A 16,305-nucleotide genomic window follows, 5' to 3' on the forward strand; every position below is an offset into this window, starting at 1 on the left:
TGTGTGCAAGACATTCACAATATGCCGCAGCAATTATTATTATTTTTTCTTTCTAGATTTTGAAACTTTCTTGATACTGAGTTTCCGGATAAAAGATCCAATGCATATATATATTGAATGTATAGTATTCATGAATAGAAAAATAAATAATGATATGCACCAAATGTACTTTGGAAAAATAGCGTACACTCGTGTATATGTTGAGTCGGATGCATCTCAATATGTTTCCAGCTAAAATACAGTTTTATTGGTGTCAGATATATGTCAGGTGTACAAGTATGTATATGTATGCTGAATGATAGTGCAGATATGTATCTTGACAGTGTTAGTTGTAAAAGCTATAGTCCTGTTACTCTACTTGTGTACAATATAGCAATGTAATAGGTTGTCATATATACCAGAGAGAATATTGTTTCGACAAATATTAATAAATGTGAAAGTTGCATTTTCCATATAAAATGTAATTAAGTACAAAACACCTCCCAACCATTGAAAAGTCAGTTAAGTAATGTGGATAAATGGCCAGAATTCAGCTGGAGGGGTCACTATACAAGCAGTCAATTAAAAAAGACTAGAAAGTTCTGCTGATAGTTATCATCATCATCATCATTATCATCATCTACCTCTTGTGGATGCATTGCTAAATACACATCAATAGCAATTGCTACAGATGTATATCTGGCAACAGTTAATGTCGCAGTTATGTGAACAGACTGTTACTGTATTCAGTTTTTGCCCAGGCATAAAAGGACATAAATCATACGGATACAAACATTTACACATACATTTTTGTGAGCATGCACAGGGCAGAAACGCAGGTGTTACACCAAATGTATTGTCGATCAACAAATGAGTCTCTAAATTTGTTGCTAGCTTCAATATATTCTATATTTTCACATTAGTTTTCCTTTAAAATTAAAATTGAAAGTACACATATTCTTAGATACGTGATGTATGTTGTGTGCTGTGGCTTAAATTGAACTGTCCATTTCTTGCACATAAGACCATTAATATAGCTATATTGATCTATTATCTGATAAACATCTTCAATGGATGTTGTAAAAAATGATCCTCATAATTTCCTGACTTTTTGACATCCGTTGTAATCAGTTCATAAAGACTGAAATCTAGCAACGGATATTGCCATTCTCTTATCATTTTCCATTTTCTTTAAGTCCAAGGCATCTCAGCCATTTCATAGAAACAAAACATATGTCATTTACCCCATATAAATTATGTCTAACGTCACAAACCTGGCTAATGACAGATAAAGTTAATATTAATAGCTGCACTCATCTAACATTGTTTCATGAAGTTCAATTTTGTATTTAATAAGGTTAGTTAGCCATGTTCGGTTAATGATAGAAATATTGCAAGTACTACAGATGTATGGGTTTATAAATAGTAAATCACAGGGCCACTGAAATGTTTATGGTCAGACATAGTAAATATGTGTGACAAAAGAAAATATAACATTACTATATTAAATAATAATAAAAATAGCTGAGTGCTGTTCCAACTGCCCAAAGTATGTATATATATATATATATATATATATATATATATATATATATATATATATATATATATTGTGTAACAGTGATTGATTTGTCATTCTACTTTCTGCATGTGAGCTACTCATGTAAGGGAGCTTAATGTTTTGAAATGCTAATATGTTAGAGAATTACCAAAGCACAGAATAAAATGGCTATGATTTCACTTTGTCAAAAGTATGTATACAGCAAAGCCACTATCTAACTAATTTCTTTTGGTAAATAGTGTGTGCTTCCTAATTTGCCAGTTAATTTCTATTTGGATTAAGCAAAAATAGTTAATTAATTGATGTGACAGGGGGTTCAGCAGCAGTAAAAGGTTTGGATATGATTTTTCCCTTCTAGAGTGTATATATATATATATATATATATATATATATATATATATATTATAATGTAATTGTGAATTAATGGAATTTGACATGTTTTCAATTAACGATGAGCGGATTTGGATTATCGCAATCCGAGCCCACCCGAACAGTGCGGATCCGAGGGCGATCTGAGCACTGTTCGGGTATTTCCGCCACTGAGAAAAACTGAAAACGAGGCTATGAGTCCAAATCCCGCCGTCGGATCTCGCGATACTCAGATTCTATAAATTCCCCGCTTGCCGCCGCCATCTTCACTCAGGCATTGATCAGGGAAGCGGGAGGTTGGGTTTTGTTAGTGGTGCTGTGTCCTGTGCTCTGTCCTGCTGAGTCCAGTGGTGCTTTGTCCTGTGCTCTGTCCTGCTGAGTCCAGTGGTGCTTTGTCCTGTGCTCTGTCCTGCTGAGTCCAGTGGTGCTGTGTCCTGTGCTCTGTCCTGCTGAGTCCAGTGGTGCTGTGTCCTGTGCTCTGTCCTGCTGAGTCCAGTGGTGCTTTGTCCAGTGCTCTGTCCTGCTGAGTCCAGTGGTGCTGTTTCCTGTGCTCTGTCCTGCTAAGTCCATTGGTATAAAAAAATTATAAAAAAAAATTATAAAAAAATTATAAAAAAAGTAGTACTGCAATATCTAACTATGTTCACTGTTCCTGCAGTATAAAAAAAATACTACTGCAATATAAATCTACATTCACTGTTCCTGCAGTATAAAAAATTAGTACTGCAATATTTAACTATGTTCACTGTTCCTGCAGTCAAAAATTGTTAAAGTGCGCATGTCCTATTTCACCAACATAAGGGTGGGTGGGAGGGCCCAAGGACAATTCCATCTTGCACCTCTTTTTTTGGCATTATGTGCTCTTTGGGGCCTAGCTTTTGAAACTGCCATCCTGTCTGTCACTGCAGTGCCACTCCTAGATGGGCCACGTGTTTGTGCCGCCCACTTGTGTTGCTTAGCTTAGACATCCAGCTAACTAAAAACAAAAACAATGGCCTAAAAACAATATTGTGAGGTGTTCAGAATAGACTGGAAATTAGTGGAAATGAATGTTATTGAGGTTAATAATAGTGTAGGAGTGAAAAAAAAAACAAAAATATGGATTTTAGCACTTTTTATGTTTTTTTAAAAAAAAACAGAACCCAAAACCCTAAATCAGAACCAAAACCTTGAGTGGGGTGTTTTGGCAAAACCAATCAGAACCCAAAACCTGAAGCTAATCAGAACCCAAAACCCAAAACACGAAAAGAGGCCGGTGCACACCCCTATTTTCAATGAAGGCAGTAGCAGGAATGGTGGTATGACATACCAAGGTATACTAGCACACTTCAACTATCGCATGTGTATATATATATATATATATATATGCAGTGGTTCAAAGTGTTCTGGTATACCTTGGTATGTCATACCACCATTCCTGCTACTGCCTTCATTGAAAACATGTCAAATTCCATTGATTTACATTTACATTTGCCACTTCTAAATTTCCACTTTGACTGCTGTATACATGTATATAATAGTCACATATGCCATATAGGAGGACACATAACTAGATGGCATGGTTACTCTGACCTTACGTTCAGAATGATTAGGTATATGAAGAGATCAGTGTGCTGTACTGACCTTTTTCCAACATGCCACAGTGAATATTTAATTGCTTAATACCTGATTTTCCATTAATTTAATTGAATATATTATTGGTTAGCCCATGAAAAACATATAATAAAAATATCTATGTAATACCCTAATTAAAGTCTGATCATTGTAGCCTTGATTTTTTCTGGCTCTCAAATGACCTGTGAGCATCTGCTGAAGTACCAGCTATAGATGACAGGTGGCAGTGCACCATCAACACTGAAAACTGCAATACTCATAAACGGCACTGCAAACTTGACACTTCTACTGAACTTTCATACAGTCAGGGCCGGTGCTAGGGTCCACGGTGCCCTAGGCATTTTTAAAAAAGCGGCGCCCCCCCCCCCGCAAAAATCGCCGCCCCCCCCTGCAAAAATCGCCGCCCTCCTCCCTCCTCTCCTTACCTTGTCTCACCACCGCCGCCTCTCTGCACGTCTCCTCCCCTCCACTCACTGACACTAGTAAGTGGAGGGGAGGAGACGGAGCAGAGAGGCGGCGGTGGTGACAAAATAGCCTCTTCCCCCCCCTCCCCGTGCATCTGAATGCTGTGCGGCGGCCGTGACAGTAATGGTCAGCGGACGCAGCACAGCTTTAAAGTATTTTAGAATTCTGTGGTGCCCTCCAGAGCCCGGCGCCCTAGGCAAGTGCTTAACCTTGCCTAATGGGAGCACCGGGCCTGCATACAGTGAGGACTAATAGACCTCTCCTCTAACAAAAGCATACTGGGTTATGCAAAAGCGTTATATAGCAATGCAATCAGCACTTCATCTAAAGGTCAAGTCAATCAGGGCTAAAAGACTTCACTTGTATGCAGCCTTTACAAATTCCTCACTTTTACAAAACTTTACAAATTCCTCACTTTTACAAAACTTCATTATGACGCGGCCGCATCGCGTGTCACGTGATGCGGCCTCCTGTGCGCCCCCCAGGCCGAAACCTGCCAGCCAGCGCCTGTCCATACCCATTTTTTCTTTCCATTCTTGTGTCTCACTGAATTTGGGGACTCCTTCCCTTCTTTATAAGCAGTCAAGCTCTAAGGCAGTGGTGGGCAAACTCAGTCCTCAAGGGCTACCAACAGTTCATGTTTTTAGGATTTCTGTCTGTAGAAACAGCTGGAATAATTACTGACCCAGCCAAATAGATTAACTCAGCTGTGCATGATTAAAGAAATCCTAAAAACATGAACTGGTGGTAGCCCTTGAGGACTGAGTTTGCCCACCACTGCTCTAAGGTAATTTCTCTATCAAATATGTGTCATTTCACTCATATTATCTCATTTATGATGTACTTTGGCCCCTCATGATAGCAGGCCACTGACCTGCTCCCAAATTTGCTGGGGAATCCCGGGAGCTCCTCCCCTCTGCCCTGAATTCTTGGCTGTCACTCTCTCAACACACACTTCTGATTAGCTCACACCAGCCTTATGTTGCTAAGCAAGTATTACTGGTGTGACTCTTCTGGGTCCTAGTGCCAGGCCACACTTTCAGTCACTGTCAGGTCTGAACAATGAGGCCAAAGGGGACATAACACTTAGTAGGACTGATGCTTTCTTTTCACATTAATATTATTTACATACCAATAAAATTCAACACTTTCTACATGAGTGACCCAATGTTCTATGGTGTCATTGAAGGCTAACACCATGCTAATGTATCCTGATACTTTTAACCAGTGTGTTTGTGTTGGGAGGGGGCTGCTGCATTCACAGCACATTTAAGTAATTGTTGATTTATCTCACTTGTCCCAGCTGTGTTCTGCACCTGTATGATACACTGTAGAGTTTCTACAGTTTACATGATTCACTGCTGGTTTCCTGCTGACTTCTTTGTGTAGTGACTTTTGTATTTTTATCCTCATCATCAGTTGTGGTGTATGAAATTTTGAATTGACACTTGGATATATTGGTCACAGCAGTCACTGAAATCTTTATTTCTGACCTTATGTGCCCATTTATCATCTTTCATATTATGCACACCGGTGGAAGTCAAATTTACGTTGTTGACCATTCCGACAACAGTTACAACGACACTAAAATGGCGAACGCTATAATAGCGACATGTACAAAATACAGACTTAGGTAAAAAGTGATAGCCATAATTTGCAACATCCCTGGGAAAAATACCGACAGGAGAAAATGCCGGCAGTCTGACTGCCGACACTTAAAACAGGGACAGTTACATTGCTGGCATTAAGGGGGCAAAGCAAGAACCCGACGGCTGTCTAATGTACAAGCCTTACAATTTTAATAGCAGCTCAACTTTAATAGAAGTTCATTACACACACTATATTTAAATATATGGTACAAAATCTTGACTTAATCTGGACATTTTGCTTTGGAATACTGTATGCCATTGACTGCATTAGCCACTATCTTGGATTGTTGACTGACAGCAAACATGGGACTCTTTTGGTCAGCCCAAATATTAAAAGACACAATATATCCAATTTGCTTATGACATGTGTAGCCAAAGATTCAGCACCTGTTTTCACTCCAACATATATGTTCCAATAGACCAGTGATGGGCAACAGGCAGACGTCTCAGCCTTCACCTGCGGCACCAAGTTCCTTCCAGGCTTATTGGCAGATTGTGTGTTATAGCTTTACACACTTGTTTAAAATGCATGTTGATATGTACATATAGGTTTCTCTTTCTTTGATTAAATGTAATCTTTTGATTTATTACTGAGATTAAGGGTAAAATGATGCCCTTTTGAAGGTTACACACCATTTGGTCTCCTTAAGTACTTTAGGTTGCCCATTACTGCAATAGAGGCTTTGATGTCAGAAGTACATGCAATATGTTATATCAGGTTAGCTTTCACCGTTTTCAATGTTTTTTCAGATAGCGTGTGTGCTTAGACCACTAGTTGATTTGAGGGTAGGTGACTTAAAATTGCTCTTCTTGAGTAAGTGCAATTGGCAAATGTGCCTTTTGAAGATAACCCACGGAAAGTTCATGCAACATTGTTTTGTAAGTAAAATTACCTGCAAATAGGTCTGTCCGTATATACTCGTGTATAAGCCGAGTTTTTCAGCACATTTTTTACGCTGAAAAATCTCCCCCCTCGGCTTATACTCGAGTCAATAAGTTTCCCCAGTTTACTGTGGTGCTCGGCTTATATTCGGGCCGGTTTATACTCGAGTATATATGGTATACTTGCGGCTGCTAAATATTGTGCTTAGTCTATAGCGTACAATGTAATATTGTTCTAACTAAATATATATTAGTCTAATCTGTACTATACAGATTGATATATGTCACAGAAAAGGTTTTTTTCCTGTTTACTAAGTATGAATAATACAAAATATCAAAACCATCTATTTTGTATTTTTTAAATTTATAATAATTTACTGAAAATGCCACATAAAAAGATATGGAAGCATAACATTTGAAAAAAAAAGAAGAACTGGAGATAGTGAATTATTTCTTAACATAAAAAGTAGTCTTTAAAAACAAGTATTAAAAGCCAGTCACCCTACAAATCTTCTGTACATGCTAAGGCTTTAGAACATTTGTTGGGTACAACAGGTAAAAAATCTATTCCTTTGTGCTAGTGAGCCTGAAGCAAACCGTTGGATAACTCAGGTGGTGCCTTCTGAGGTCTGGGCAGCCAGCCGCATGAATGCGAGTAATGGAAAGCACGCTCAGTATGCAACCTTTTCATGGATATTGGAGTTTGTGTAGAACAAAAAGGCTGTAAATATATGAACAATATCCAACATCTTCCTCGCTAAATAGACTTTCTCTTCTCTCAATTTAAATTTGCAAGTGATTTATATCAATATTGTGAATAAAGAATGTTATAACACCTTGGAAAATATGTAAATTTAGATACAAATTGAATTGGTATATGTTAATAATTTTGTATATAATATTGGTCTATTTCTTATGTGTCTAGTGTTACATAGGCAGTATTTTAAATACTGGTAATTTATTCATAAATAAGTCTTAAATGTAATGACCTTATTAGTTACAAAATTTCCTCTATGACTCCTTTCTCGTGGATCAGGAGGACAATAATAATATATAAAATAAGAGAGGTTAACTATTTATTTTTATTTTATATTCTGCCCATGATCTGCAAGAAAATGTAATTAATTCTTCTCTCAATCTTATGCAGTATGACCATCTTCTCATACAATAGCTTGTGGGCATAGCATAGTGGTAAGGGTTATAGGGGATGTTGGTATATGACATCACTGGAAGCTTGTCCACATTTGGAAAGGACTAAAATTAAAATTGGCAGCAGGCAAAGAGGTATGGCTGCTCATAGTCTGTACAGAGGGATAACATCATAACATGTCTCGCATATACATTTGCTAGGCAAAATTAGGCAAATCAGTTTTTTGAAGTTACAGTCCTTCCTATTCTCCTATTCTTGTCAGTACATTTAGAAGTATGTGATAGGCTACATTTCTGGCATCAACATTTACATGCTAGTAAACTCACTTATTCATGAAAGGTGTTCTACCAAATGGAAAATTCCTCAAGATTAAACCATTTTTCATTTACCGAACAGACCAACTGTAACTTCAAGTAATCCATTAATCAAAGACAATTCATGTGGTTTGATCCTAAAAATGTAAAATAAGCTATGATAGAGACTGAGAGGAAGGCAGTAATAAATACAATGAATATGTAAAGGACAAGACAACTTTTCTAAGACAGATGAGTGAAATAAATATTTTTCAATGAAGTTTTTAAAGAGCTCCATTGACAAAAGGGATATGAATAAGTTGCTGCTGGGATAGCATTTTCAGTTCAATGTGTTTGAGGAAAGGAAAAATAACCCCTTGTCTATATCCTTTACTATGCATTCTGCTACCTTTGGGAAATTAGCTCTGAATAATAAACAGAACTTTATCGTCCATATCCTTGACTGGAAAGCATCTCTTCAATTTATAGTCTATGTCTTGTTGAAGCATAGTTTTGTTTCGCTGCTCAAATATTCAATAACAATTGATGAAATGTCAGAAATAGTGAGCATAATAAACAAAAACACAAACAAGTTTTTTTCCCCTAGATAATTTTTTCCATCATAACATTAGTCTGAAAATTCAGTCATATCCACAAGTTCTAATTTTATTTTCAAGTTGGGCTATTTTTGAATGACATTCAAAAACTTAGTTTTGTTGTTGTTATTGCTGTTTTATTTCAAGGCAAACTTTCAGTTTTCCTATATATTACATTTAAGGATAGCAATATAAATAATAATGTGTTTTGTACATAAATAAGCGCTTAATGCCTCAAAAAGGTTTTTGTTTTTCTACACAGGCTAATAACTGGAAGATTTCCAGTAAGCTTTATGAAGTTAAATAATTATAATCATGCCAGATGCAAGTTTTTGATGGCCTAAACTGGGATAAATATTCTGTCATATTAGACATATTTGCCAAAATGTAACTGACTGACTATTTATGTAAGTCATTGTTAAAATCTCTTAATTATGTTGGTTTACATGCAGTGATTCCATTTTTCTGGGGATATAAGTTTAAATTTCTTAAAAGTATCATATTTCCTCTTAGTTTTTTCTAGAACATATTCTAATGTATAAGTTTTGTGAATCGATTTTAAGTGCTGTTTTTGACATATATTAATTTTAGCAAAACTTTTAGGGGCATATTTACTAAAAATCGTGTTTGGTGGCAGTTTTAGACCCTCGCACATCGCCTGCGGTTTTGTGCTTCCAACCGTCACATTTGCTATAGGGCAGTTTGAGGCTGGGGTGAATAATAGCTTGCAATATGTGACAGATTCAAGACAGCTAAACCACTTGCTTCTAATTGGCTAGATAGCGCAAACATGCTGTTTGCGCAATCTTGACATTCAGAACATAGGAGCAGACACCAATGACTTATGAATTATGGGGGTAATTAGAATTTATTAATTTATGGGAGCATTAAATTAAGGGACAATATTATTATATTATTCTATTATGAGGACAATATGAATATAGAAATCAAATAATATTTCCCCTTTAATATATTCAAAAATAAAATTTGCCACCATAAAATAATTAAGGTTCGGTATGAAATGTCCACAATGAACACGTCGCATTCAGAATGCCGACACCATAAGGTCGACATTCAGAATGGCGACATGTTCATTAGGTCTACAGAGTTAAAATGTCGACATTATGAATGTTGACATGGTGTATAGTTGACTGTCGCAATGTCGACATAAAGCATTAGATTTAAACCGGCAATACCACCAATAAATAAAAATAACAATAAAAAAAAAATATATAAAAACGGAATCAAATGTTAAAAAAGCCCCAGCTTAATCAACCCTAGTGCTGCTAGGCTAGGCTCATACTAACAATATTGAGGGGAACAAAAAACGTGGGTTCTCCACAATTTTACTATTACCAGCTGGTTAGCATTGGACTGGATTCCTTAGGGACATCGGGTATGCAAAACACAACGCGGAGACCCCCCTTTCCCATGGGTGGTGGATGTGGAGTAATAAGAAAGATTTTATATTAAAAGTACATTTTGTCCCTGGTGCACTACAGGTCCCAGCATGGCCAGGCTGTCATTAAGTGTCAACTGAATGATGGTGCTTGTATTACTACACCAGCATACCCAAAGCTGCCAGGGTATACTGACACTTGGGGAACCACAAGTGCCAGCATGTCCTGGCACCCAGTGCCAGTGGCACCTATAGTGCACCAAAGAAAAATGTAAATAAAACGCAGACACCATTGTACAAATTACTTTGATTGAATTAAAAACACGCAAAACATCCCACATTCATCCTTTGGGGGGGGGTAGGGGTCACACTTTTTTTTTCTTTTTTTAATATTCACTTCTGTTGTTTTTTTTCCCTCCTTTACAGAATAGCTGGTGGTTTATATCTTATGCTTTAGGTCGTCATGTGACTGTACATTCTGTTGTTATTCACAATGTCAACTTTTTGACTGTGGCGACATTCTGAATGTTGACATGTTCATTGTAGACAATCATACTGCATCTTGTTTATTAAGTTCATTTTGTCCAGATTATCAATAAATAATGATTGCCCCATAATTCTTATGTTCTGAATGGCAAGATCAGCATGCAGTTGGAGCAATCTTGCCTCTCACAACCACCGCTATCATTTTGGCTATTTTGCTGGTTGCTTTTTCTGCAATTTGTTAAAGTGGTTCTTTGTTAAACTGTGCTTTTCAGCCATTTTATTGGAGGTTTGATCGTTAGAAAATACAGCTTTTATGAAACCGCCATGAAAACTGCCAAAAACTGTCCCTTTAATCCAATTGAATTTAGTAAAAAAAAAACCTTAGAGTTGAAACTACTGTCTTTATTAACTAAGTTTTATAAATGTTAGATAACAGCTTAAATATAGAAAGTAAAGAATGGACATGGTACAATACTTTTGGAATTGTCATGACATTGAAGCATTGAGTCCCTTAAGGTTGATTATTGATTTTAGTATGGGAAAGATTTGAAATGATTTCTATATTGTTGCCTATTAGTCATTGCTTTTTGCATCTGCCATGAATTTGTTTTTTTGCAATTAAATTATCATCTGATGGGTGCCCAGTCTATGTAAACTATTGTGTACCAGCAAACAGACCTTTTTTTTTTTTCTTTTGTGGTTGTAATATTATAAATCTAATATAAAAAAATACAAATACCAGTTATGATAAATGACAGCAAATTTATATTTTTTTGCAATAAGTTCATGATGGTAAAGTACGCCCTGCAAAGATATAGCACAAATATGCATCTAAGGCTTAATCTCCTAAATAAAATTAATTTAATGAATAAGTAATATTATAAATATTGTAAATATAAAAAAAGTGAAGACAAAACTCATATATACCTTTACTTTAAAAACAAATCATGGTGTCTGTAGTTTAAAAACAATTCATGGTGTCTGCATTCTATATGAATTTGAACTATCTTCTGGGGAGATATTTTTGTGGTTCAATATTTATGGCAATTCCTTTAAACTTGATATAAATCTGCATTTTTTTTTACTATACACTTTCTATGAAACTCTATTGTGGGTTTTTTTCAATGCAGTAGTGTTTTTTTTATTTACTTAGTTGTATTAAATGTTTGCAATAAAAAAGAGTGGCTACAGAAGAAAAGGGAAGGGAAAAGTGACAAACAACAATCTAGGTAAAGTATAATATACAAAAATGTAGCAAGCAAGAAAAAGAATATCAACCTTGCACAGCAAATATGATAATATAGGAAATAAATGGCAAATATCTATGTTTTTCTGTGAAAAAGACTGAAGAAAGCGATCAGTAAAATACATACATAGTAGCCTCAGGATAACACACAAACAGTTCCTAAGAAGTTATTAATTTATTCCTGACCAAGCAGTTCTTTCATAGAGCAAGAGTTTGTATATAGCTGAAGTAAACATCCTCTCATCCACACTTCTGATTTATTTTGAGAAATTAGCGGTGTGTTCACTACAGGTTCCAGCAATGTTTAAATAAATAGCAATAAAAAAAGTGGTGGGAGTCATGAAAGATATTTTGGGGTCTATTTAACAAGGGGAGAAAAGCCATTTATCTTAGAGCTTCTTCCTATTTAACAAAGTCCCCGGATCGGTGAAGAATATTGCCATCACCAGGGACCTCTGGCAAAGCTTCCCCATACAAGGCATCAGGAAGCCTATTTACCATGGTCAGCTGTCACTTTACTCTAATCACTATTGCCATCTCAAGATGGCAATAGCAGGGGAACAAACAAAAAGAAAATACTTTATTTATTTAAAAAAAGTCTTTCCTTTGAATCGGAATGCTCTGATACAAAAGAAAGGCTTTATTTAAATAATAACTCCAAAACAATATCTGTATTTTTTATGTACATTATAAGATTAAATATACTGGTCAGTTTGAAGTCTTGAGAGAATGAATCTAATTTGCTAGATAGCTATTATTAGAGCGGGTGAAGGCAATTTTCCTGCTGGCTAGCAGAGCATAACTAGAGATAAATAAGAGTATTTATTGCTGTAAACTGTGGATACAATTCATGCACAATTCATGCACGGCAATGAAAACCAGGAAAATTTGATAGAAGGATGCAAATTCATGTAGAGTAAGAATATATAAATATAAATATATATATATATATATATATATATATAAAAATACAAAAAAAGGAGCGCCAAACATAGTGTGATAACGTCAATTAACAACACAGTGACCATATATTCCAAATTGGTCTCGTACCAAAAACAGAAGATGAAATCGCTTATCTGGATAATAATATCCCTTAGATTTTCCAAGATTCTTCTCAAGTGACCTCAATCTTCTGCGTTTTATTCAATACTTGGACTCAATAAGAAATAGCAAATAATAGTGTAGTGTGTTCATAACATACAAAAAGTATCCTTCTATAAAAGATTTTTAATCAAAAGATATGCCATATCCATTCATGACAATAAAATGCCCGTACATTATATAAAAATAAGTCAAGCTTATCTGTAACCAGGACTCATCCAGAGATCCTAGAGGCCCACAGGTGATGTCAGTTCCTTCCACCAGGACAGGAGATTACCACAGGTAATTAGTTCCTTAGCTCATCTGGAAATGGAACCTCCTTCGCGATCACCAGCCAAACAGTCAGTACTCCCTTGACGCGTTTCGTCCTCAACGACTTTCTCAAAAGGAAAAGATATATATATATATATATATATATATATATATACACACACACACACACACACACACACACACACACACACACACACACACACACACAAAATCATATATATATATTGTCACGGGCACTAGGAGTCTTTACCCAGGGATCACCAGATGATAAGCTTACCAGAGCAGTATAGGTGGTAATATGGTACTCTGGTAGCGGGGTGATCACGGAACAGGAGACAGCTGATGATAGAGATGCTCGGGAAAGTCTATGACTAGCAGCACTGGTAATATATATGTAGTAATACACGAGGAACTGAATGGACAAAGGACACGTGAGGGTAGTCAGTGGTCTGCGGTAGCAAGTTGTACCACTGCTATAGTGAGGAGGAATGTCCAACAGAAACGAGGAGGTGATGAGAGTCAGCGGTCTGCGTTTAGCAAGTTGTACCGCTGTCTGGGTGAAGGAATGGGATCCAGGTGAAGGTATCCGGGAAGTCAGTGGTCTGCGTTAGCAAGTTGTACCACTGCTATGTGAGAGGACACTGGAACAGGTGACACTGGAAACAGGAATCAGTGATCTGCCTCTAGCAAGTTGTACCACTGAATATATATGTGAGGAGGAGCACGGGGAGAGACTGCAATACAGAGGATACACGGGCACCTTGAACTTGATCCACAATGACATGCACAATATAGTAATGACTGAACAGCACTGCAATAATACAAAGTCATAGAAACTATCCGGGCAAAAGATAACACAGTCAATGATGGCAAAAGTCTCAGCGGATAGTAAGCTCCAGAGGAGAACAACGCAGTCCAGCAAGATATGCAATACACCAGCACAGTCAATGAGAAGTATGCATACCGTGGTTCAGGAGCAGGCTGTCAGACAGGAGTGCAGAGATACCTGAACGGCTGGAGGCCGGCAGGATGCGAAGTCCCTGGAGGGTGAAGCGGTAATCAAGTAGGTGCAGCGCACAGGTAGGTAGACCAGCAGGGGAACAAATACTCAGGAAGCAGTAGTATGTAGAACTGGACTCCTGGAGGACCCTGAAGAGTAGCGATGGTCTAGACGAGATGAAAGCAGTGAGGCGCAGATCCGATGCAGACTGGCGAGTAGAGACCAGCAGGAACACTGAGAAGCACGGAGAGCGGATCAGCTGCTGCAGACACGAGTAGAACTGAGGAGTAGCAGCCAGCAGGACTCTGCAGGTACATGGAGGTAGCGGATAGCAACCAGCAGGTGCAGCCACGATGAAACACGGGAGAGTAGAGCTGAGCTGGAACTGTTGAGCACGGAGAGCAGCGGATAGGAATCAGTTGTAGCAGACTCGAGGAAACACGGGAGAGTTGAGATGAGCTGAAGACTGTAGCGCACGGAGGCAGCAGATAGGAATCAGCCAAACAGTCACGATGAAACACAGGAGAGTTGAAGTGGTCTGACGACTGTAGTGCACGGAGGCAGCGGATAGGAATCAGCTAACAGTCACGATGAAACACAGCAGAGTTGAAGTGGTCTGAAGACTGTAGTGCACGGAGGCAGCGGATAGGAATCAGCTAACAGTCACGATGAAACACAGGAGAGTTGAAGTGGTCTGAAGACTATAGTGCACGGAGGCAGCGGATAGGAATCGGCTAACAGTCACGATGAAACACAGGAGAGTTGAAGTGGTCTGGAGACTGTAGTGCACGGAGGCAGCGGATAGGAATCAGCTAACAGTCACGATGAAACACAGGAGAGTTGAAGTGGTCTGGAAACCACAGGAGTAGAAGTGGTCTGGAAACCACAGGAATCAGCAGCGCTGAATACACGAGGAAACACAGGAACACCTTCAGAGGCTCATGGGGAATGAGACTCCAAGATCAGGCAACGAGGTATGGACAGCAGGTGCTTTAAATAGGGAGTGTTGCCTGATCAGCCAATTAAGTTAAAGGAACAGGTACTGAAGGTTTTGAAAGGGCTGCGCATGCGCAGACCCTCAGGATGGTGGACAGCCACGGTTCCTAAACACACGGGAAGAAGCACTCACAGTCTGGTGAGTGACAGTACCCCCCCTTTTAAAGGTGGGCACAGAACGCCTGGAACCGGGCTTGTCCGGATTTTTGGAATAAAACTTTTTAAGAAGAGCTGGGGCGTTGAGATCTTCAGCTTTGATCCATGAACGCTCCTCAGGACCAAAGCCCTTCCAATGAACGAGGAAACGGAGAACTCCTCGCGAAATTTTTGCGTCCAATACATTAGTAATCTCGAAATCTTCCTCCTGATGAACTTGAACTGGCTGAGGTGCTGAAGGAGGAGCCGAGAAACGGTTGATGATGAGAGGTTTGAGCAAGGACACATGGAAGGCATTGGAAATACGAAGGTTCTTAGGAAGTAGAAGTTTGAAACAAACTGGATTTATCACTTGAATGATCCTATGTGGACCAATAAAACGGGGAGCGAATTTCATAGATGGGACCTTCAAACGAATATTTTTGGTAGATAACCAGACACGATCTCCAATTTTCAGTGGTGGAATAGCCCGCCTCTTCTTATCTGCGAAAGACTTATATTTGGCAGATGTCTTCTTTAAACAGGTTTTGACCTGAGACCAAATATTTTTGAAGGTCTGACAAACAGTCTCTACAGCAGGAACTTGGGTGGGAGGGAGGGCAGGAAATTCCGGAAAAGACGGATGGTGACCGTAAACCACAAAGAATGGAGTTTTGGACGATGACTCATGGTACATGTTGTTATGAGTGAATTCAGCCCAAGGAAGCAATTCTACCCAGTTGTCTTGATTGGCTGATGAGAACATCCTTATAAAGGTCTCGAGATCTTGATTGACCCGTTAAGTTTGTCCGTTTGATTGCGGATGGTAAGAAGATGAGAGTGCTAATCGTATGCCCAAGGTTTTACAAAGGGCCCGCCAGAATCTGGAAACGAATTGTACTCCTCTATCTGACACAATCTCAGACGGACATCCATGAATACGAAAGATTTCCTTAACGAAATGTTCAGCCAGAGTAGACGAGGAAGGCAAACCAGACAAAGGGACAAAATGAGCCATCTTCGAAAATCTGTCTACCACTACCCAAATAGTATTACAATTTTTACTAGATGGCAAATCAGTAACAAAGTCCATACTAATATGGGTCCAGGG

Source organism: Mixophyes fleayi, chromosome 1 (assembly GCF_038048845.1).
Source record: "Mixophyes fleayi isolate aMixFle1 chromosome 1, aMixFle1.hap1, whole genome shotgun sequence".
Taxonomy (NCBI): Eukaryota; Metazoa; Chordata; class Amphibia; order Anura; family Limnodynastidae; genus Mixophyes; species Mixophyes fleayi.